Here is a 6,235-nt window from a genome sequence, read left to right on the forward strand (position 1 = left end):
CCTCGGCGCGGGCAGGAGGCGTTGAGTTGTCAAAGAGTGTGGTGACGGTGTTTTTTCGGGAAATCATTGTTCCCTTTATTTCTTAGCTGTCACAATATCGTTGTTTATTACTTAGCTAAGGCTAGCGCCCTAGCTCTACTTACCCTTTTGAATTTTCTCCGAAGTAGAAATGGTTTGGGTTGCACTGTTAACCAACTACTGTACATCCTTATATAAAAGTGCAAAGGTAGCCTTGTTTATCTAAAATCCAAAGTTGAGGAAATGCCTTTATTGGAGCCAGCCAAAATGTAAAGCAAAAATAAACCCATCTTAAGCTTGGTTCTTAAACTGACCGTATGCTGCAACATTTTAGCCTCCCGTTTGTACGTTTTTCGGTATTTTTATTTTTCGCCTGTCACAAATCTTATCTTGATGGAGGATTGTGAATAACTCGGAACACCTGCCACAATTTCGTGGCTTTTTGGTTGGTCTGAATACAGACTTATCCAACAAGATTTTTTACATTTCTATAGCTGCTGTATAGCAGAAATTCGCGTTGCAACTCTCAAAGCAAAATACAAAACAACAACATTAAAATACAGTATAGAGCAATAAAAACTACTGCTAGTTTAAAAACAAACATACCCTAAAACATATTCTAAACTCATTTAAAAAGTCAGAGGCCCAGAGTGAGATAACACGTTTAAAAAAACCTGAGTAAATAGTATGGGATAGGTGCTCCTTATTTCAGAAACTATCATATGAGGGTCTAGTTCCTGATTTCAGACACCATAACTTTACAATATTCTTTATGGGGGAAAGGAATCTCTTCCATTCTTCGTTTTAGAACCTTGATCTACACATGACCTATAAATGTTTTCTGAATATAAGGTCCACTCAGTTCAGTGGATTGTGTTTCTCCTAAATAATTAGTGCAGATGGTTGTAGATAATAGACTCCAGTCATCAGCACATTTACTTAGAAATGGTCAATCAGTTCAGCAGGATTTACATCCTGGTAAGCATTGCAGCCTTAAAACCTTGACTTTATATAAATGGGCTCCTTCAGGATCACAGTCTAAAGATGCAAACCTATGCACATTTGAGAGCAGATGAAGGCTATGATCCCAGCTCCACTTATCTGGAAGTAATGCTGATGGAATTAAATAGGACTTACTTCTTAGTATACATGGTTAAAGGTAAAGGACCCCTGACAGTTAAGTCCAGCAGCAGACTCTGGGGTTGCGGCGCTCATCTCGCTTTACAGGCCGAGGGAGCCGGTGTTTGTCCGCAGACAGTTTTTCCAGGTCATGTGGCCAGCATGATTAAGCTGCTTCTGGCGCAACAGGCTTGTGCAATAGGATTGCAGCCTTAATATGTTATTGCAGTTATTAACCTTTTTCACTTAAGTGAAACTTTTTTCTATTTGTGGCATGATGTAATTCTTTATTCAACAATGTATAGTATGATTCATTTGGTAAGGTTTCAGATTGGATTACTGTATTGTTTTTTTACTGAGAATAATAAGTCAAAACATAATTAACCTTGTTGATTCCAAAAAGCAACAACACCATAATCATACTAATTTAATTTTCTGGTTATGTAGGTTCTTTTACATAGTTGCCACCACATAAACTATTGCTTCCTCACTGAAGAAGTGATAGCATCTGATTTTGGTCCAGATTAATTCCAAAGTGTCAGATGCTGCCCAGTGCTTTTTAAAATAAAAAATCCCATTTGACTGGCTGTTATCTTTTTCTAGTTTGTCCTGTAGCTACAAATCATCTTACATTGGAGTGGGGGAGAGAAGAAGACTGGATATGGCATTTTAACTGTCCTGATTATTTTGATCCAGTACTTTTTGTGTTTCTAAAGTCCCAGTATTTAATTAAAAATTAACATGTATAGTGCAATGCAATCCTTTGCATGTGTACTCCAGAGTAAATCCCATTTGGTATCCAATGCTTTAGACTGCAATCCTGTATCCATTTACATGGGATTAAGCTCCTTTGTACTTAATTAGTCTTACTTCTGAGTAAGATTGAGCATAAGATTGCAAGCACTGATTTTCAAGTGAATGATGCGAATGAAACAGGCTGTGAAGATTAGTTTATTTCAATATTGGAATCTGGCATCTCTGTCTAAAGTGCATTATTTGGAAGTAATTCACATAGGCTATAGGCTATGCTGCAGATCCAGTTAACTCAGGATGGAGCTAACCTGTTGCTAGAAGAAGGCCAAGTGCTTTGTTTAGGAACTCAAAGCAGGTGGGGGAGTGCTGGAAGTGTAGGAGCTAGGTAGATTGTAAGGAAGTGGCGCCATTTAAAATGTAGTTATCACAATGGTGGAAATCAATCCTAAATGCAATTACACCTCCATAAGTGGATTTGGGAGCATACTGTAAAAGGTTTATGATTGTTGTTGTCAGAAGCAATGTTCATGAAATTGTAGATGCAATTCAGGGAGTCAGTATTATAACCTGGCTCTTCCAAAGGCAAGAATAACTGAGTTGTGAAGTCCCAGTGGGTATGAAATAAATTGGTATGCAGGAACTGACGGCTAGTGTAGAATAATCTCATACCAAGCCAGAGGGCAGTGCATTGACAAAGTACCACCATGCAAGTCAAAAACTGTTTCCATGTAGTCAAAACATTATATAGTATTCACTGGCCCTGTTAAAAATGTTGCATTAAACCATAGTTCAAAATAAACTAAGCAGTGGTAGCTAACGGGGTATCCCCCAGATGTTGGTGGACTACAATTCTCATCGTCACTGACCATTAGATTTTCTATACTGTAATCACTTTTTGCAATTTTTATGTCTATCTATCTGCATGGTACAGCAACAGGATTCCTGTTGAAGCAGACAGCAAGTATTGCCGCATATTGGAGAAGTGCTGCCATTGAATACCTGTGACAGCAGGCCTCCTCCCAACCCTCATGCCTTAGCTGTGTCCTTTGATGGCAGTGGCGGCAGTGTTACAACTTATACAGGTACAGATAGGTAGCTGTGTTGGTCTGCCATAGTCAAAATAAAAAAAATTCCTTCCTGTAGCACCTTTAAGACCAACTAAGTTAGTTCTTGGTATGAGCTTTCGTGTGCATGCACACTTCTTCAGATACACTGAAACAGAACTAGATAAACTGAAATAGAAGGATCTGGCAACTTCTGTTTCAGTGTATCTGAAGAAGTGTGCATGCACACGAAAGCTTATACCAAGAACTAACTTAGTTGGTCTTTAAGGTGCTACAGGAAGGAATTTTTTTATTTTAACTTATACAGGATTCTTGTCAGCTGTGAAAATGGCATTGTGTGGTGTGGAAGTCTGGGGGAAGGCATTGAAAAGCTGCCGCCATGAAATGAGGGAGGCATCTGCTTCTGGTGTCACTGGCAGCATCAGGGCCATTGGTGATGGGAACCCTGGGGATGGGTGAAGCAATATAATTATTGGTCCTCAAAGACACGTTTTCCCTACATCTGTTATCATGAGTCACATTGGTCCTTCTGGTTAAGACACACCCTCTAGAGAAGATTGGAGTGAACCACAAGTTAGAAATGAAGAGAGACCAGGCAAACAGGCTTTATATACACAACTGGCAAACGGGAGAGGATTTTAAAGAGGGCAATTGTCGCCCAAAATGCAACAAAAGGTACCGTATTTCTGAGGACTCAGATTGATCCATGGCTCAGCAATGAAATAAAGTAATATTATAAGAAAAAACTGCTCCTTTTCCCTTATGGGGTATCCAAGAGCCCGTATAGAGTCTTTAAGTGGGTTCCCTATCCATAGGAGAAAATAACAGAGGCTGACCAGAGTATATTGAAAAGCAAAGCAGATAGTAAGCTTGATCTTTATTAAACTGTTGCAACAGGGTCCCCACTCACCATACAAAGGAGGGAGGAGAGAACCCAGAAGAATGGTGCACATATACTTTTGAAATTGCCCACCCTGTAGCCCAAGACTACCCCCTAAAACATCATACATACATCACAGGAGGCGGTCTATAGCAGAAATCCTGTCAGCCAGGGTACCTGATAATAGTCACTGATTGCATTACCTGGGCAGTCTGGTCATTCTTTTGTGATGGTTAATACTTTGGTTTCTGTATGCAGGTCACAGGCTCACCCTATTCATACACAAATATGCCCTCAAGACAGGATTTGTAAGCAAAAGACAGTGGGGAGGTTTTCCCATTTTCTTCCTCCTTGCAGAGAAATATTTGAGGACAATTTGGGAGAGTCAAAATGGCTTCAGGATTGCTCTCTTGTACTATTTCAGACATGTGGTTTATATACATATGTATGTGTTTGCCTTGTAAAGTTTTGAACATTTAATTTATATTTGAGACCTTAGAATTCTTATAACAGCAATAACAAGCCGTTTCTAGGCATATGCCATGTTAATATACTACATTGTCACTGAATAAATTACCATCTCACCACCAGACCTGTACATCTGATATTAAGAGGCAGACTTTTCAGGTTATGTAAGACATCCTGGCATGCTTTAGCATCCACATTTCTCTTCGTAGCAATTAGCAACTGCAAAATCCTATATGGATTTTACTAAATGAGCAGAAATTTGAAAGATTTAACTTTACATTCCAGGAATCATGAAAAGCCTTGAAAACTCAGCAGCTCAAAAAACTAACTGAAAAAGTACTATTTTTGTTTTATAAATTGTGCTGTATGGGTTATGAGTCCCCCCAATCTGTGTATGAAAGGAGCAGTTCTGGACCCTGATAAAAAATTTTGCACAGAGCAACAGTCCTGTAGGGTGTGTGTGGGTGGGTATGTAATGGCACTGACTTTTAGGCAGCCAAGAGAATAGAGCACTTTTTTCCTATGCACTTTCTGAGTTCAGGCTGCACAAACCCACAAACCCATACACAAACCCACCACTGATCAGTTAATAAAGGTTTGTCCTAAGGGAATAGCATTTAATTATGAAGTAATAAATAACTGTATAGTGCTTTTTTCCCTTAACAAATGTTTAGGGGTACTCTCATTTTCCTACTCATATTGAAATACTGCCCCTCAATGAGGCCAAACTTAGATTCATAAAATGTTTAGGGGTATGCATACCCCTGCATCCCCCCCCAGAAAAAAGCACTGACTGTATATATGATACAAATTGTTTCATACTTGATGATGATGATGGATGTCTTAAATAGAAATTAATAAAAAAACTTCTTGATTCATTGGTGGATAGGTCATAAGACACTTAGCTCATGCGCGTGGTAATTTTGTTCTATAAGCTTTTTTTGTTCAGCTACTGAAGGGGTGGAAATAAATGGCTAGCTGGATCTAGATAACACTGGTCACCAGTGTCCATTAACTTTGTGTTCTGTTTTGTTTTTATATTTTTATTTTAGAAATTGGCGTGCCTTGAAAGAGTGCCTTGTCAAGAAGAGGTGTAAACCTAACAGCAATATTCCTATGTTAAGACTGGTTGGGTGTGTGTGTGTGTACATTTTAGTTCCCACTGTCTTGCCTGGCACACAGGAGGTGGATAGCTGATTTCTATTATATATAACTTTCCATTCTTTTTCAAACAAGTTCACATGCTGTCTGTTATCATTAATGAGGGCACCTATGAAAGTCGGAATGTTTTGGATGAGAGGTAAAAATATCCAGCCGTGGGAAATAAAATACTATGACAGGTGCTGTCCAGCTGTTCCTTTGCAAGTGGTATGTTAGATGGAAATATTAGGAAATGGTCTCCTGATAGATGGTTCCTAACTATCAGGCTTGGAGGAGGTGACACCCCCATCATTTGAAGTCAGGCTTGCTTGTGTGGTTGGCAGTTTGGAGGATAACAGCAGGCATCTGAGTTTGTACCTGAAACCTGGGGTACAGGGTGCTTTCTGTGGGATCTGCTCCCTTGCTGGCATACCTGTTTACCTGCATAAAGTGAATTATCAAACAGCACTTCTGAACCCTTCCATCATCGGAAACCAAGACAGTGCAATCTTTTCCCATGCTGACTCTGAGAAAAAGGCCCACTACATTCAGTGGTGCTTACTCTCTAAGTCAGGCATCCCCAAACTCGACCCTCCAGATGTTTTGGGACTACAACTCCCGTCATCCCTAGCTAACAGGACCAGTGGTCACGGATGATAGGAAATGTAGTCCCAAAACAACTGGAGGGCCGAGTTTGGGGATACCTGCTCTAAGTAAACGCCATTCCGAATGGCAGCCTTTCGGATTGCGCTGCCCCGCCATCGGAACGCGTTACAATCTTGGGCAGATCGAT

Source organism: Podarcis bocagei (assembly GCF_964188305.1).
Source record: "Podarcis bocagei genome assembly, chromosome: 2".
Classification (NCBI taxonomy): domain Eukaryota; kingdom Metazoa; phylum Chordata; class Lepidosauria; order Squamata; family Lacertidae; genus Podarcis; species Podarcis bocagei.